The 19,144-nt window shown below is 44.8% G+C and overlaps 1 protein-coding gene across 3 annotated transcripts in view; it reads left to right on the top strand.

Annotated features, from left to right (window-relative positions):
- The first annotated feature begins 1,141 nt into the window (after positions 1 to 1,141).
- LOC146194941 (monocarboxylate transporter 12-like) overlaps positions 1,142 to 19,144 on the top strand; it is an 89,209-nt gene continuing 71,206 nt past the window's right edge. Inside the window, exons 1-2 of one of the 3 annotated variants that reach the window (XM_084597593.1) lie at positions 1,142 to 1,456; positions 15,915 to 16,046. The gene's annotated coding sequence lies outside the window, so the exon portion shown is untranslated. Of the gene's footprint in view, positions 1,457 to 15,898; positions 16,047 to 19,144 lie in introns of all 3 variants that reach the window. The other 2 variants (XM_084597594.1, XM_084597592.1) reach the window with 2 other exon arrangements.

Below are 19,144 nucleotides of genomic sequence, written 5' to 3'. Positions count from 1 at the left end.
AGCATTAGGCTACCCTGCCGGTTTTCTGGAATAGGAGCATATCTGATCGTTCACGTGCATTTCACGTAAAATCGTTAACCAACATATACTGATTGATGTGTACTTGTTATGCGCCAAGTTGTTAAAAGACCACCCAACATAGATATAAACCTGCTCTAACAAAAGCTGTACCAGTCTGCGTGAGTCGCTTTTCGGAAGCGTGCCTTTCTCGAAATCCAAGGATGATTGAGGGCTGCGTTCCTATCTTATACTCTCACGGCTGAATGGCTTGATACAAGTGGGTAGCGGCTGCCAACTCGGACAAGTCTCGTGGTTTCCTTTCTGAGAAATACAAACAATCCAACAACACGTGATTGCAAGAACATGTCGCTGTGGTATTTAACACCTGCCTTAATAATGTCCTTGATTTTTGATAACAAGACCAGCGCAGGCTCAAGTAGATAACGTCTACGTCGCATCTTCTGAAGCGCTGCGCCTCTAGTGGTTTCAAGTTAAAGAGCATCGAGAAATATTGTGCGGACGCGCACGTTAAACTCAGAGAACACATTTCTCCAGCCTTTCTTCCGCGTGCGGCATACTGTATATTGCCTTAAGCTTTTTCGCATTCATAGATGATTGTGAATATTTATTCTGGACCAAAATAGCTATATGAAATGTTTTACATATACAGATCAAAGGTGAATGGTTTCTTATGAGAAGGGCACGTGGCAGCGTGTAATCATTCAGAAATGTAAACAACACTATGGTCTTTTTTAAGGGATGCTAGGAAAGTAAAATCGGTGTAGACAGGTACTGCAAACGGAGAAAATCTGTCTCGGAGCTTAATCTCCCTCTTTAGAATATCTGCAATATAGCTACCTTTATTATGAATTTTATCCAGGTATACCACTACAAGATCAAGCCTATTGCAACCGCGTGCAAGGAATGCTCCAATGTATGTCAGCACGCGTCAGTAGCCCTCTTCTCCCCCTTTAAAGCTTCTTCTTCTTGATGAAGCACCCGCCTACGCCTCATAGAGAGTGGCTCCTGTTGTTATCTGTCGGGAATTCAGCGATGTCGAAGCAGCTGCAGTAGGTTCAAAGGAGCAACGTGCTCTGCTTGATACGTCATTCTTTGAGCATTGTATGGTTATAAGATGGATTTTCTTCGCCTCGTCTTGGGGCTAATGCGAAGTTACATTCCACGTTTCAGCAAGAAAGACTGGCTTCCTTGCCGCTAATGCGGCCCTTGCATGCCACTTTCAGCTTTAGCCAGCAAACAGCGACACTGAGAGCATTGGGCTGTGTCAAAGGCTTCAACTTCTACGCTTGTTTTTGGTTTCTGTGCGACCCGTTAAACGTGCAGGTTGACAGACCAATCACTTTCGTCGCCGTGACAAAGTCTGTTCGACAGATCCGGACGTTTACGGAGGATTCTTGGATATTGAGTGCACCTTAGAAAGGAATTTGGAAAAACGGTACGTGCTCTTGTCACGCTAGTTGGTGCGTCTTTTGTAATTCCCTAGTGAAAAAACCTTTTTTCAGTGACTAATGCTTTTTCAAGGATGACCCTAGTGAAAAAAACCGTGTGAGTCACAATAATCTCATACAAATTTCTCATACTAAACTCATACAAATCTCATTAATTCTCATACATTTATTATATGATGGAGATTTGTATCAGAATATATGAGATATGTATCAGTTTAGTACGAGTTTAGTATGAGCATTGGTATGAGGTTATTGTGACTCACGCGGTTTTTTTCACTAGGGTCATCTTTAAAAAGCATCAGTCACTGAAAAAAGAAAACCCACGTAGGAAATTACTTTGGCCTACAACGAGTGAAATAAACCTTGTACCTGATTAGCACGCAAAACGAACGAATCAACAAGACTGCAAAACAAAATTACCAAATTTCCGTGAGGAAAGATGTTAATTCCACTGGTAATTATGCGTTTGGTGTTGTCTTGAATATAAAAACAGTTATTATGAAAGCTTGTCTTAAATTAGAAAGCTTAGATGATGCCGGCTTTAGTAGTTACATGGCCTTGTCTGCATAAGAGGTTGTATGAGAAATCAAAAGCATTCTAAAGTGAAATCATTACAGTCTCAAAGCAGACTAATTTTCGAAGTTCGCTCGGCTATGACAGAAAAATGAAAATTTTTCTCCAGTCGCCTCTAGTGCGCTTCTTCATAACATTCACAGGGTGCACCTACTAATAATATATTAATGTGCACGCGTGCAAGCGCGATGTAAAATGAAACCATTTTAATTGAATAACTACATAAAAAAGTGCTCACTATAACAATGACAATACGTACTGCACATGTTTCCGTGACGTTTTTCGTCAGTTTACCGTGAGTTCACATTTACAGTGACGGTTTCTCAACATATCCTTCAAGGATGTATTTTTCCTTCATAGCTGAGTGCGTTACAAAGGGCAAGTGTGAAAACACTTGCGGCATGAGATCTCAGTGCACAACGAGATAGCCTGAGAAGACATGAAAAAATCAGGAGCACTCTGCTTTTGTGTGCGTCTTGTCCATGGACACTGACGGAATAAATAATGCGACACGTGCTGTTCTCACGGATTGCGCAATGAGGGTAGTTGGCGGACATGACAGCGCCTTGTCGGGGACGCTACAGCCCTGTCCCTGCCTGCATCAACCTTCGGTTAGGAATGCAGTCGCCGGGCGCTACAGCATTGATCATGAGAAATTTTTTGTGCTCGCTACAAGTGACCAGCACGAGAGAGAAGGCATGCAGAAATTTTCTATGCTTGACGTTTGCTTTCTGGTATCAGGAAAGCAACCCACTACGAGCGGCATCACTGCCAAGTTGCAAAATGACAGCACAACCACTCCGCGGCGCATTTTTGGCGAGGTTTGCTAATGTTTCGCTCTTAATAAGAGAAATTCAGTGCAATACGTACCGCAGTCCATCGCCGATTGAAGTGCCTATTTGCGTGCTGCGCAATAAATTAAATGTCTGCGTGAATGCGTGCGTGCGTGCGCGCGCTTACATCAGAACCATATTCCTCAGCAGTAACTGCGCACTGCTATAGGGTAAACGTTACGAACTAAATAACGAAGACTAAAACCTTTGTCATATCTATTTTTTAAAGCAATATAATATAACATAACGCTGCACATTACTAAAACCTGGCACTAACACCAAATCACGTAATGTAATGTAAATTATGAAACACCATTGCCACTTTGACACTTCTAAAAACTAAGCACACGTACTGAGTTACCAATTTGCACCTTTGTCCTGAAAAGGCCCGATTGAAGAAACACGTTTTTTTGGAAACCAAACATCATCATCATCATCGGCCTGATTATACCCACTGCAAGGCGAAGGCCTCTTCCATATTTCTCCACTTAAGACGGTTCTGTGCTACCTGCATCACGTGACCCCTGCGAACTTCTCGATCTTATCCGCCCACCAAACTTCCTGCCGCCCCCTGCTACGGTTTCCTTCCTTTGGAATCCAGTTTGTTACCCTCAGCGACCATCGGTTATCCTCTCTTCGCACTACATGTCCTGCCCATGTCCATTTCTTCTTCTTAATTTTCACTAGAATGTCGGTAACTTGAGTTATTTCTCTGACCCTCTCTGCACGCTTTCTATCTCTTAATGTTACCCCTACCATTTTCGTTCCATAGCCCTCTGGGTTGTCCTCAATTTAAGTAGAACTCTCTTGGTTAGCCTCCACGTTTCAGCCCCATAGGTGAGTACAGGCAAGATGCAACTGTTATATACTTTCCTCTTGAGCGATACCAGTAAGCTGCTAGTCATAATCTGCGAGTGCTTGCCAAATGCACTCCATCCCAATCTTATTCTTCTTGTTATTTCCTTTTCATGGTCCGGATGTGCGGTTACTACCTGTCCTAAGTAGACATATTCGCCTACTACTTCCAGTATTTCCCCGCAGGGGGCACCTGTTAAAGCAGGTGTTTGTGTGTTTTGTGCGACACCACGGACCCCGAGCACCCACGCTTAGCCGTGCGTGGCATCGCCGTGTCTGGGGAAAAGGGGATCCTGGTGGTTGAGCCGATGCCGAGTGTTTGGACCTTTAAGGCCCCTCGGCGGAGGCAACACACCACTTTGGCCCACGCTTCCCACAGACGGCACCTCCGGGCTGACCCACCCGGGGGAAATCGGCAGTCGCCTTTTCCTGTCCTCCACTTCATCTTTCACTTTCCTATCTCTTTTCTCAGCACTGTCCTGTCTCCTCCTCATTTCTTGTTTTTCCTTTTTTCTTGGCGGCGAGGGTTAACCTTGTGTGGAGTAGCTACCCTGAGTTGCCCATATTTGGTTATAGTGGCGGTGTACTGCTGGCGTGGGCAGGACTTCTTGCAAGTTCCTGTCCCGTCCCCTCGTTGGGCTCCATGGTGGGTGGCAGGCACAACTACCGAAAACACAAACCCTTTCATGGATTCTTTCTCCCAAACAAATGATCGCCCTCCAAGCAAACGAGGGCGGACCGATGCTACAAGCCATTTCTTTGTGAAAACAAAAGAGACTTTCCCAAAGTTCCATGTCATACATAGCGAAGAGCTAGAAAAACCCGCTCAAAAAATATCCCCTTTCATAGTGTCAAAGTGTCTCACTAAAGACCTGGGCCCTGGATACAAAGTATCAAAACTTGCAAATGGTGACCTCTTGCTAGAAGTACAAACTAAGTGCCAGTCCTCCAACCTGAAAAACATTGTGTCGCTTGGGGACATCCCCGTCGTCATCACTCCCCACCGATCCTTGAACATTGTAAAAGGAGTAATATCTGAGATAGACTTCATTGCTCTCACTGAAGATGAAATGGCAGAAGGACTAGCAGACCAAAACGTCATAGCGGTTCACAGAATAAAAATCCGAAAGGATAACAAGGAGATCCCTACAAAACATCCGGTTCTGACTTTCAATAGCTGCACCCTCCCAGAGTCAATTGAAGTTGGATACATCAAAATAAACGTCCGACCGTACATCCCAAATCCGAGGAGATGCTTCAACTGCCAGAAATACGGCCATGGTTCGCAAAGTTGCCGTGGCCGCAGAACTTGTGCGAAATGTGCTGCGAACGACCACAACTCTGATAACTGCACCGCAGACCCACGCTGTGCAAACTGTGAGGGGGATCACCCCGCATACTCTCGATCCTGCCAAAAATGGAAAGAAGAAAAGCAGATCATAACACTAAAAACAACAAAGAACATCACATACAAAGAGGCACGTACCCAGTACAACAAAACCAAGAACACTTTTCAGTTCACAGCGAAACCAAATCTCGCCGATGTGGTGCGACAGGGCGGGGCACCACAACGGCCTTCGGCACCTACCCATGACCTCAAACGAGGCTGAGGTAGTGCCATCCCCTGCCCTGGTGGAAGCAGCTCCCGCTCCTCCACCACCCCCAAAACAGGCTACGCGTCCCTCAGGGTCGGCGGGCCACAAGACCTCTGCCCACGAGGCAAGGTCTAAAAATAAGGAACACGTGCCTCTGGCACGTTCGTCCAGCACCTCAGACGAGGTAATGGACATAGGCCAGGACAGCTCTTTGCCGTCTTCGTCACAGAGACGGCGGAGCTCCTTGGAACGAACAAAAACAGACAAGGCCCGAATCACGGGCCCTGGAAAAAACTTAATCTCCAAGCTTTCAACAAAAAAAGATGGCATTCCTGGTACAGTGGAACTGTAGAGGACTTCTAAAGAATATTAATGACATAAAAGACATTCTAGATACAGTCTCGCCAGTTGCACTGTGCGTACAGGAAACAAATTTAGGTTGCATGCACTCGAACATACTGAAAAAATATCAAGTCTTCCGTCGAGATCGAGAGCAAGCAAGCAGGCTTTCGGGTGGTGCGGCCATCATATTGCAAAGTGGAGTTCCAGCTCAAGAACTGAAATTAAACACTCCCTTAGAAGCTGTAGCAGCCAGAATAATTGCCTTTAAAACTCTTACGGTGTGTTCTGTCTATATTCAACCAAATTTTAAAATAACACTCCATGATCTAGAAAACCTTTTTTGCCAGCTACCAGAGCCCTACCTAGTAGTAGGAGATTTTAATGCACACTCTCCTTTGTGGGGAAGTGAAAAAAGTGATACACGTGGACAGCTTATCGAGGATTTTATTCTTAGTTCAGACATTTGCTTATTGAACTCCTGTGAGCCCACGTACTGTTCACCAAGGACAGGAAAAATGAGTTTTTTAGATTTGGCTTTTAGTTCACCTTCCCTTTTTAATGATTTTAAATGGGATGTTCTGAACAACCCGTATAGTAGCGACCACCTGCCAGCAATAATCAGCTTATCATCCTCACCATCACTCATGCCGACCAAACCGAAACGGTGGAAACTTCACTTAGCAGATTGGGAGCTTTTTAAAGTAGAGGCGAATCTAGGAGCAGTTTTTACAGATGCCCTTAGTGTCGACAGAATAAATGAGTTGTTCACGACTTGCATTATCACTGCCGCTCACCTCGCCATCCCACAGTCCTTAGGTGTGGTGCGACAAAAATACAAGACGTGGTGGTCTCGGGAATGTAAGGAGGCCAAAAAGCGACAAAATAAAGCATGGGGTGTTTTCCGAAGGTACCCTACACACGAAAATCTTACAGCTTTTAAAAAGGCCAAAGCTAAAGCTCGATACATCCGTCGCAACTCTGAAAAAGAATCCTGGCAGAAGTATGTCACGTCAATAAATAGCTCAATGACGTCTAAAAAAATGTGGGAACAAGTTCGTAAACTCAGTGGAAACTTTTCCCCGTTTACAATTCCCATCCTCACAGCCCCTGGTGTTCAGACTAGCATAGAAGAACAGGCCAATATACTAGGCGAACATTTCGCACACGTTTCAAGTTCGTCACACTACACAGAAACATTCCTAAAATACAAAAACATAGCTGAGAAACAAAAACTCACAACAAGTGGTGGCAGAAATGAATCATATAATAGTTTTATTACACTCCAAGAAGTAAAGAACGTCCTTGCTGCTGGAAAACAGACTGCGCCTGGTCCTGACGAAATTCATTACGAAATGCTGGCTCATTTATCCGAATCCTCTGTAGAGGCACTTGTGAAATTCTTTAACAAAATTTGGACTCTAGGTAAACTCCCGGAGGCTTGGAAACAAGCCGTTATTGTTCCGTTTCTGAAACCAGGAAAGCCGCCGACCTCAGCGGGCAGTTACAGACCCATAGCTCTGACCAGCTGTTTAGCAAAATGTTTTGAAAGTGTTTTAAACATCCGACTAACTTTCATCTTAGAATCTCATAAACTTCTTAATGTTCATCAGTGTGGTTTTAAAAAAGGGTGTGCAACGACCGACCACTTAGTGCGTCTTGAAAATACTGTCAGGGAAGCGTTCATACATAAACAAAATTGCCTTGCCGTTTTCTTTGACATGGAAAAGGCATACGATACGACTTGGAGGTTCGGGATCCTACGCGATATAGCAGATTTGGGCATCCGAGGCCGGATGCTAAATGTTCTGAAGGACTTTCTATCAGGTCGTTCATTTCAAGTACGTCTGGGTACCACCTTTTCGAGGAACTTTATTCAAGAGAATGGGGTACCTCAGGGGTGCATTTTAAGTACAACTTTGTTTATTGTAAAAATGAATTCTATTAGCAAGGTAATCCCAAAATCCATTATGTTCTCGCTGTATGTCGACGACCTTCAAATAGCCTGCACATCCTCAAACATATCAATTTGTGAAAGACAAGTACAATTAACACTAAATAAACTAGACTCATGGGCTTTTAAAAATGGGTTCAAATTTTCCCCACAGAAAACCGTGGCAGTAATGTTCTCGCTGAAACGAGGTATACAGATCAATCCCAAGTTACACTTAAATGGGATTGAGTTGCCAGTAAAGAGCGAACATAAATTTTTGGGTGTAACGTTCGACAGAAAACTAACATTTCTGCCTCACATAAACATCCGAAAGAGGAAAGCCATAAAATCTCTAAACATACTGAAGGTTCTCTCTCGGAAACACTGGGGGTCTGATAGGGCGTGTCTTCTACATATATATCGATCTGTTGTGCGGTCTAGCTTGGACTACGGGTCCATAGTCTACGGGTCAGCTAGACCATCATACCTAAGGAAATTGGACCCGGTACATAACTTAGGTTTACGCCTTTCTTGTGGCGCTTACAGAACATCCCCTGTTGATAGTCTGTATGCAGAGACGAATGAGCCTCCGCTGAAAGATAGAAGGGCTTCACTTACATGTGCTTATGTCCTTAGAATAAGGTCACAGAAAAAACACCTCTGCTATCCAATAGTCTCAACATGCCGCTCACGAGTAATTTTCACAAATAAACCACAAGCGACGAGGCCACTGATAATGCGTTTCGAAAACATTTGCAGTGAGTTAGAAATTCTGGACACCTTGCCCGACACTGCACCGAAAAACAGCCCCCTACCCCCATGGTACAAACTTCCAAATGTCTGTGATCTCACTCTAACACACTTCAACAAAAGCCAAACTCCTAAAGAGCATATAATACAAGAATTTCGCACAATAAAAGAAAAGTACAGTAATTATACAGAGTTTTATACAGATGGATCAAAAACTTCTACTTATGTTGGCTGTGCCGTAGTTGAAGAGAACTGGGAACAAATAATTAGGCTTCCTCAGTGCGCATCAATCTTTACAGCTGAATCCTATGCTATCCTGACAGCTGTAGAAAAAATAGTGAATGAAGGCATTGCGAACAGTGTCATCTACACCGATTCGTTGAGTGTACTGATGGCTTTAAATCACAGAAATGCTGCCATGCCTCTAATCGGTGACATAATACATAATGTAAAAATGATCACGACACAAGGACATAACATAGTGTTCTGTTGGGTCCCTAGTCACGTAGGCATTGACGGCAATGAAAGAGCAGACAAATGTGCTGCACTTGCCCACAACAAATTGATTCAGAAAGTAAACATACCACATAGTGATTGCTTGAAATTAATAAAACATAAACAGATGAATAAATGGCAGTCCAGATGGAACAACCAAGAAAATAATAAGTTGCGTCTCATAAAGCCTGTACTAGGAGAATGGCAATCGAGCACACATCAACAACGTTTTATGGAAGTGATAGTATGCCGTCTTCGTATTGGACATACACATCTAACACATAACTTTCTGCTAATGAAACATAACAAACCGACCTGTGAAGAATGCGACGAGATACTCACTGTAAACCACATTCTAATTACATGCTCAAAACTTGAGGCACTACGGAGAAAACATTTTACTATATTTTACAATCATACCATCCCATTCCATCCCACCTTGCTTTTAGGAGAAAGAGCACTAGTAAACCTAGCATCTGTTCTCAGTTTCCTAGAAGAAGGAAGCTTTTTAAATAAACTATAGATTAAACATATCCATTTCCTCTTTTGCAACCAGAACATACATTAACCTCGCTCTTGGCGCATGATAGCCTTAGTTGCTTATGCGCCATAAAACCCAACACAACACAACACAACACAACTTCCAGTATTTCGCTACATAATGTAAACTGCTGTTCCTTCCCGAGGCTGTTGAACATTACCTTAGTCTTCTGCATATTGATTTTCAAGCCTACCTTTCTACTTTTTCTGTCTAGGTCATGAATCATTATTTGCAGTTCATCCCCCGAGTTGCTTAGCAAGACAATGTCATCAGCAAATCGCAGATTACTGAGGTATTCTCCATCTACCCTTTTCCCTAAGTGCTCCCATTCCAAGACTGAATACTTCCTCTAAACAAGCTGTGAATAGTACTGGGGAGATTGTGTCTCCTTGCCTAACACCTTTCTTTATGGGAATTCTGTTACTTTCTTTATGCAGAACTATGGTTGCTGTGCAGCCACTATATATATCTTCAAGCACTTTCACGTACGGCTCTTCTACCCCCTGATTTCGCAATGCCTGCATCACCGCCGAGGTTTCAACTGAGTCAAATGCTTTTTCGTAATCAATGAATGCTATGTATAAGGGCTGGTTATATTCCGAGCATTTTTCTATCACCTGATAGATGGTATTGATATGATCGATAGTAGAGTACCGTTTCCGAAACCCTGCCTGATCCTTTGCTTGATTGCAGTCTAAGGTTGTCCTGATTCTATTAGCGATTACCTTAGTAAATACCTTGTACGTGACAGTCAGTAAGCTGATTGGTCTGTAGTTTTTAAGGTCTTTAGAGTCCCCTTTCTTGTGAATGAGGATAATGTTTGCATTCTTCCATGGTTCCGGTACCGTCGATGATACCAGGCACTGCGTATACAGGGTGGCCAGTTTTTCTAGCACGATATCCCCCCCGTCCTTCAGCAAATCTGTAGTTATCTGATCCTCTCCAGCTGAGTTCCCCCTTTTCATAGTTTCTAGTGCTTTCTTGACCTCGTCCTTCGTCACTGGTGGAACGTCTGACTGTTTTTCCCTACGGCCAATCTCATTACGGTCCTGGCTACTTTGGCTACTGTAGAGATCTGTATAGAACTCCTCGGCTACTTTGACTATCTTGTTCATTTCCGTGATGACATTGCCCGCCCTTAGCGCATACAACTGGTTTTTGCCTGTTCCCAATTTCTTTACCGCTTTAAGGCTTCCCCCGTTCTTTACAGCCACCTTGCGCTTATTGATTAGCTTTGATATCCCTCCCAATTCTATCTGGTCTGTTCGTTTGGAAGTTTTCACACACTGGCGTTTGTTAATTAAATCTTTCGTCTCCTTAGACAGCTTGCCGGTATCGTCGCTAACTATCCTACCGCCTACTTCTACCGCGCACTGAGTAATGATATCTCTGAAATTATTGTTCCTTGCCTCTAGGGTAATGTCGCAATCCTCAGTTACAGCTGAATACCTATTCTGTATCGAGATCCTGAACTCTTCTGCCCTCCCCCTCACCGCTAATTCGTTGATAGATTTCTTTCTTACTAATCTATTGCGGTCCTTCTTCAGTTTAGGCTAATTCGAGACCTAACCATCCTGTGGTCACTGCATCGCACTTTCCCGATTACCTCGACATCCTGCCCAATGGCGGGGGTTGAACACATTATGAAGTCGATTTCATTTTTAGTCTTTCCGTTAGGAATTTTCCATGTCCATTTCCGGTTCTTCCGTTTGCTGAAGAAGGTAGTCATGATTCGTAAGTTATTGCACTCTGCAAATTCAACTAGTAACTCCCCCCTGCTATTCCTAGAACCAATGCCATAGTCACCTACTGCCTTGTCTCCTGCCTGTTTTTTCCCTACCTTGGCATTGAAGTCGTCCGTTAGTACAGTATACTGCGTCTTTAATTTCGCATTGCCGATTCTACATCTTCATAGAAGCTTTCAACTGCCTGGTCATCATAACTACATGTAGGTGCATAGGCCTGTACAACCTTCAGTTTATACCGCTTATTTAGCCTAATTACGATGCCTGGAACCCTCTCATTAATACTATAGAATTCATCTATATTGCCCGCTATATACTTATTGACAAGGAAACCTACACCTAGTTGTCGCCTCTTTGGTAAACCTCGATAACAGACTACATGCCCATCTTTCAGTACAGTATATGCCTCATTCGGCCTCCTAACCTCACTAAGCCCTATGACATCCCATTTCGTGCCCTCTAATTCCTCTAACAGCACTGCTAAACTAGCTTCACTAGCTAGGGTTCTAGCATTAAGCGTTCCCAGGGTCAGTTTCCGATGGCGGCCTGTCCAGCTGAGCCAGGCTTTCTTAGCATCCCCTGCTACGTCACAGGTCTGACCGCCGCCGTGGTCAGTTGTTCCGCAGCCACTGGTGACTGAGGGCCGGGTTTTTATGGAGCTTATCATATGAGGTTGTGGCCAATTACTGCTCCAGGGTGGCCAACTCCTGTTCTGGTGAGGGAGTGCGTTGCCGGAGGTGTTCACCGGCATCAGGTCGCACCCCAAACCTGTTTATGCAATTCCATCGACACGCGGATTTTTTTTTCTTATCCGGTGGAGAATTGTGCGGCAGCGGGATTTGAACCCCGGTCCTCTTGCATGCGAGGCGGATGTTCTACCGCTACGCCATCGCTGCAGATGGAAACAAATAGGACTAAATCCAGCTGACGGAATATTAGAGTCAAAAATGCTTCCTTGAAGGTTTGTGGGCATAGTTATATGACTTGTCATTTTTGTCAGTGAGCGCTTTCGTGCAATTAATAGAAAGTATTGTTAAAACAATTTCATCAATTAGGCAGGCCGATATTTAGCATGGCTGTTGTCCAACTTTTTGAGCATGTGAGCAAGCTGACGTTTGAAGTTGTTTCTCATATATTTTCTGAAGCACCTAAAGGATATTTGTCCGGAGCGATCGCTCAACAGCATTTCCAAAGAAATTCACAAGCCTGTTCAAAGCAACCAACAACTCCGGTTTAGGACATCAATATCCACTTCTGTCTTTCCTCTCTAGAAGCTTGAAAATTGGGTAACTGAAATTACTGGTGGGCACAAGCAGAGTGCAGGCATCGCACCCACAGTCAGCGATTAGCTTTGCTGTGCACCTTCCTACATATACAAGGTCTTACGTCACGGATGATGTCGGAACACTAGAATCCTCTATCACGATCTTGAAATCTTCTAATAGAGCTGGTGATAGTGTTGATTGCAAGTACTTCATTAGCGTAAACTACAAATACCTTGACGTCTTTTCGACGTGAGACGTTTCCCATCACGACATGATCAAGTGCTGCTGTAACGGCTTTTGCATCTAGCATTTCATTGCTACCACATATTGACTTTAGCCTGCCGAAAAGTGCCTCCATGGGGCCAATGTTTTATGTCTTTGTGAGCACCTAGTTCCCAACTTTGTGAGGCAGAGACCACATTGTCTCCACAGTTCACTTTGACGGGCATAACATAGCTTAAAATGCCTTCCTCTTGAAATGATGCTTTCCTCAGGAAACGGAAACTTTCTGTATGTTGCTCATATAGCTCAGGAATTCATCTTTAAGCTACATAAAACAATCGTCACTTCCTTTAGAAATCGGCAACTCTTCATCAATTCCTGTGTAAGGTGTATCTTGAATATCAAACCATGTTTTATCAATTTAATGAAGTGAATCGAAGGAATTGCCTTCTTGAAAATGTAGAGAGCATGGTCATTGCGCGAGTTTTTTTGAAAGTGTTCTAGCGCTGCAATTCATTTTGGTTAGAATATCTTTATAGTCTACAGCCCTTTCACCTTCTTTGGGTTTGAGGGTTACACGTGCTTTCTGGTCAAATTCCTTGATACTCATAGAGCTTTTGTACTAACAGGCAACTGATGACAGCTTAGGCATTTGTAAGCTCACGCTCGAAAAGTTGCGACGATCATTCTTGAGCGCGTGGCAATGGTCAAAACGTAAAGGAAAATTTCAGAATCGTGTCAACAGTCGGAGATTAAATACAGTATAGAGGCGTCCTGGCGTCCGCCCTCAATCGTCTATATATTTAGAGCCGAAACCCGGGAGGCTACAAGAGGTTACAAGAGAAACGACAACGACCCTACAGGAAGATACCAGGAGCTCCACCAGCGAACTTCTTCAGAAATAAAAGAGGGCTTCATCGATGCATCATTGACCGCATCTAAAGGAAATGCGTCATTCAACGAGCGTTTCAGAACCGGTTCTGCCATAAGGCACGTGAATTACTGAGATCAAGCTGAAGGACTGTTCTTGACTTAAAGCTCATTCATGCAAGACTAAAAACCTGTAATGACAGCTTAGCCTATTAAATGAAAAGATCTATGATTTTACAGTCAGTCACGTCTGTCAAGAAGACATAACAGCTGTACAAAAGCATGAGGAAAGTACCACACGAATGATGACGCTCCTCCGCCACCTCATCCAGAGCCTTCAGGCGTCTCCTACTGTCGACAGCCTCATTTTTATCAAAACAGCAGTTAAGCAAGAAATGACAATAGTGCCAAAGCAGGAAAACTGTCACTCGCTTGCTTTGGAAGGAAATGATGCCAGCGAAGGATATGTAGTCAGTCGTGAGGCACAGGTAAAGAACGATGGCGCGAAGTCGGTTGATATTCAGAGCTTCCCGAGCGAAGTGCAGGTCTCGGTAATAATACAGAGACTGTTATCGGCAAAGCACCTGACGTTGTGTGCACAGTTGTAGCAAAAATGAAGGGCACTACCTAGCTCCCAGTAAGCAGGCGAGCCCCGCTAGCGTAGGAGACAATACCGAATACGTCAGGGCGATTGAGGTAGAAGGAGCACATGATGGCATGGAAGATGCCCGCGATGAATTGCATGCGCATGAAGAAATGGGTTATTCGACAGCCATGAAAGCCAAGTACCCTACTGCAAAAACCACCGTCTCCCAGCGTTTTCCATTGCGAAACCAGTAAGATTTTCGCGCTGGGTTTCACTGGATCTGCAGGCCACGCTGAAGGTCTGCGATAGCAGTAACGGGAAGACACTGGCTGTACTGGTACGATGGGAGAAAAATGCTCGGATTAGCTTTTTGACGCTGGGTGTGTGCTGGCATCCGCGATGCACTGGAAGATATGTGCGCTGGGACTGCACTGGTCCCAGTGCCCCAGTATAGCCGGTGCGGCCTACGGCGTCGACCGGTGTAGCATCTCTCAGGGGCCAACATGGCAACAACATACTCGCAATCGACCATCGGGGCGCATATTGGAAATATGGTTCAAGCAAGCGCTTTCTGCTGCAAAGTCTTTGCGCACATGTAAGGAAAGAAAGGCAGTATCCTTTTTCTAGAGTTTACATGTTTCGTAGGTCGTTTCGAGCGTTCCGAGAGAGACCACGACCGCCGCGCCTCTGATATCTCATGACACGCTGACGATTAACGTATAACTAAATCTGGAATTGAATAACGTGAGGTACCATGCATGACAAACTCAAAGCTGATCTTAAGGGCACTCTAATGCAATGATTACTGCCAAAATGTACAATGCGGGCTCAATCGCAGGCGAGCGTAGCCCGCACCACGACCCAGTATAAACAGCAGAAAGAAAAAACTAAAACGAGGAAGAGAGCAGTTTACTAAGCGATGGGCCCATGAGAGGAAAAAACAACATACAACGCTTGTTTGCATAATATTTTGCGTGTTCCTCAAGCTTTTGCGCTCTTTCTTACTCTGTCAATAAAGCAGCCGAGATCTCGGTCATTGCAACGCTTCTCGAAATGCTTACATACAAATAAGGTTTAGTTACACGCAAAACAGTGGCGCCGCTGCTGCGCTTGCCGGTATTGAAGTTTGGTCGCACATTTTTCCTTGAAGATTTGTACTAAAGCTCCGTGTTCAGCGAAAATTACGCCCATGGTAGCAGAGTACTAGCAAAGAACCCGCGTTGGTAACCTTTCCAGCGATGTCAAACGCCCCATGTTAAAATGATGCCAGTGCACAAAATAGCGCGCATAGGCATCGAGAACATTGTTGCAAGTCGGGAGATCAGGCAGCAAGCTCCAATAATCAAGAAATTGTAATTGTTAGAGGGGCCGCAATGGGGGGGGGGGGAGGGGGGGGGGGGGGGCTGTAGACTGCGAAACAAGAAGTCCCAACCTTATAAATACCGCCACGACATAAAATGCAGAAATGTTTCGCAACGTTCCAGTTTTCGGCGTGATGTTTTGAAAGATAATGGATGCTCAAATTGAGGTGATGTTTAGAAATCTTTCCAAAATGAAACGACTGCATTTTTTTGCGGCCGGCAAGCGGCCTGCCAAACTTGTAAATATTTTGTACAGTATATTTTGTCATGTTCATTCAGCAATAAATAAAAAAGATTTCGGCGTGACCGAGTGGTTAGCGTGGTGAGCTAGTAATTGAATAGGTGTCTGGGTACCGAGTTCGAAGAGCACTAAGTGCAACTAGTTTCTTTGTTTTTACTTTTTTGTAGGTTTTTTTAATGTACCTAACTTACTTCGTGACTTTATACCGTTTAATTTTTATCCCAGGCCTTTTTTTCTCTAGGCGAACAGTGCCGCCAGTGCGGAGCGTGCCGGTATGCCGCGTCCCAGTGCGCCCAGTTTCCAACGTTATACTGGAACGGACCATGTACGGCGCGGGGCGCTGGGACCCAGTGGCACAGGAATTTGCAATAGGGTACGAATACTCGAAGCCCAATGGCGCGGAAACAGTGGGGCAATTTAATAATGGCGTTGACAGGGGCTTTGTCATCCTAACAAGAACCAGGAAACGCCATTACAGTTGACGGTGCATTAAGAAAGGTTCTGTGTTCCCGGCACGTATGTGCATTAGAAGGGGCTCGATCAATGGATAACAGCAACTAAGCTGTTTAAGCTGGCAGTGGCATGCAAAACGTTGCTCGTCGATATGAGGTTCGTGCTACGTGCGGCACTGTGCGGACCGACTGCACTAACAGCTTGCGAGGGCTTGCAATCAGAGAGCGCATGGTGTAATCGGGAAACCTATTATGGACTTATTGCTTGTTCCGCAGGCGAATTTCTCATATAGGAGGTGCGAGCATTCGATACGGGTGGACGCACGAATTTGTTGGCCACACTGACTGTGCACTTTCCTTGATGGCCTTATTATCTAGGGATGGTCAGCGTTCGTCCTGCTGTTCTCTGTGTTTTCGTGATCTATTTGCACTGTTTTAGATGGTCAGCGCTAGAAAGTCCTTTGAAGAAATTTTTCCATCTCTAAAGTATAGCGTTTCAGATTTGCCTAAACTTCCAAAGGCTCAGTACGCGCGGATGGAACAGGTACGAATAGGTACATCATGAAATAATAGTGTTAAAGTTAACTATTACACAGGACTAAGCTGAATTTGCAGCAATTTGTGCAATATCAGTGGTTATCCTTCAAATGGTTTTGGAACTCTCGTGTGAAAGTGCTCTGGTTTGGACAGCAAGACCGACTCTATGTGTTTTTATTTTGAACATATAAGTAGAATTGTTCCTTTGAAATGAAATCTTTGAAATGGAGTATGTGGTTGTCTTGTGTCAGTCTGTGAGCTGTGTTAGAGTAGCTACGTCAAGGCTGTGTATCTGCAACTTCAAGATGCAAATGCAGCCTTCCAGCATTGAACTCACCAGTTTATGCAGATGAACAAGATTAATGCCGAATATGTTCACAGTGAAGTGGGAAGAAGCCACAACAAGGCCTTCCAGCCGGGGAGAAGGGCTTCGACGAGCAATGTCATCCAAGCACGTCACCTGGAAGCAGAGCAACTGGTGTCACAGCCGATGACTAGAGAGATAGTGTTTCGGTACATGGCTAACATCACGCTCAAGCAGATAAGCTATATATTGGACAGTTGCCACCACCAGGTGGACAACGATGCAAAACTGAAGCAAATACTCGACGAACGCCCGCAACTTCCGATGTACAACTCTATGAAGGCATCTTCGATGCTTTTGACTTGTCGCGGGCGGTCATAAGGGATGCGACAGGCTGCAGGAAAACCACACAAGCGGTGGCACAATACATACGTGACCCCTACATGGATCACAGGACTGACGTTGAGTTGTGTACTGTGGTCACCCAGGTGACAAATCAGTGCAGGAGTTGCAATGCGTATAGCAGAAGGCTCAAAAGAACTTGGACAGAGTGTGGGTTACGGTGTGTGATTCGAGTCTATGCTGCCACGCCCCTAAGGATCCATCTTTTTCTGCACTGTTGGTGGTCTTCAAGCTACGCTTCACCTCAGGCGCAGAGCGTGTTGCATATTCGGGCGGAAATCTGCAATACAAAGGAGGAAGAAGAAGAGGTTTGGGGACGAAGGGTGCGCGAGCGAGACTGAGCACCTTGTTGGCATATTCAGAATCTTTTGGACTGTCGCAATTTGAATGTCGTTAAGAGGCGTCCTGTCGTATAACCAATCTTGTATAACCACTTTGTTTTCGCCTGTGAGACTTGGAAGACTTTCGATTGCCTGGAATGGCGATAAACAACTTGCGAGCGAAGTCTCTCGATCACTACCGGGTATTGACTTGCGCGCTGGGAGGCATTATGTGTTGCTCCTTTACTGATGTCGAGCATCGTGCGCTTTTTGCGGATCTCGTTGGCTATGCACTGATTATCAGAGTGACACCCGCTATGGCTTTCTTCCTCTTGACTGGTTGTCGTCGAGGCAGAGGTTCTCGATCTGTGGGAAGTTTTCTATCTTTCTTTGCGCGTGGAGCCTTATAGGAGGAATACCCTTCAGAAACAGTCGGCACGGCCCCCGAAACAAGTTTCCAGATACGACACCTAGAATCATAGTCACTCTCAAAAAAAGTGCCTGCTGCTAACTATAGTGACATAGTCTTGAAACAAAAGGGCTCTTGAAAGTCACGGCCGGCTACTTATTGGGAACATTACTCGGACAACACGGCAATAATCAATTAGAGCATGAAGCCAAGCTTAATCAATCCATTTAAAACAAGATCTGAGCGCTTTCGGCTGCAGGTTTCCCGTCCTTTGGAGGCACATGCAGGGCGCACGCCTCCAGATTTCTCCGTGTAATGAGCATTGATGCCTTCTCAGATTCCATCCATATTGTGCGAGGCATCGATATATTTTATTCGCTTGGTGTGAACGTGCAGGGTTTCCGAAATTTCACAGGGTGCGTGTGGTCAAACAATAGCAAACCTTTGTTAAGTTGAAGCATGTGCCTCGATCCCTCGTGTACCTGAACGCAACAAATAATTTCGGTTATCCGTGATCTCGGCAGCTGGATGTATAAATGTGTAGCTACCGCGAGAGAAAGCCATTTCTTAATCACGCGGATTAGTTATAGCCTTATGCCAGCGAGAATGACAGAAAATACTCTTTTTTTTAACGCGGGTAGGTGCAAAATCTCTGGGAGAATCACTATGAGGCCTCATTTATTCAGCCAGATAGGCTCTGTGCCTTTTTGTGGCTGGTTTCCCTAAACTGTAGGTCATCTTTCACAAACAAGACGCATACTCACCTTCGCACTGCCAGGAGCGCTGGTGTTGCTAACGCTTTTCGATAGTAGCTTATAGTTGCGCAGTGCCACGTCTCCATTTCAACAGCCTGCTTTCTTGCTCTTGCTGGCTCATGTCGGACCTTACATATTTTTCTGTCACTATTAAATAACCGGCGAAATAACTACTCAATTGTTTTGCAGAGGCGCTTCTCAGCGCCGCAGTATAGGCGCCGAAGATAGAAAGGGACCACACAAGAATGTTTTGTCTTTCCAGCCCCGTGCAACCGGGGACTGGGAATTGCAT

The sequence above is a fragment of the Amblyomma maculatum genome, chromosome 3, assembly GCF_055883805.1.
Source record: "Amblyomma maculatum isolate TAMU_Amacu chromosome 3, ASM5588380v1, whole genome shotgun sequence".
NCBI lineage: Eukaryota > Metazoa > Arthropoda > Arachnida > Ixodida > Ixodidae > Amblyomma > Amblyomma maculatum.
The sequence above is the reverse complement of the archived record's forward strand: the minus strand, read 5'-3'. Positions and strand labels throughout refer to the sequence as shown.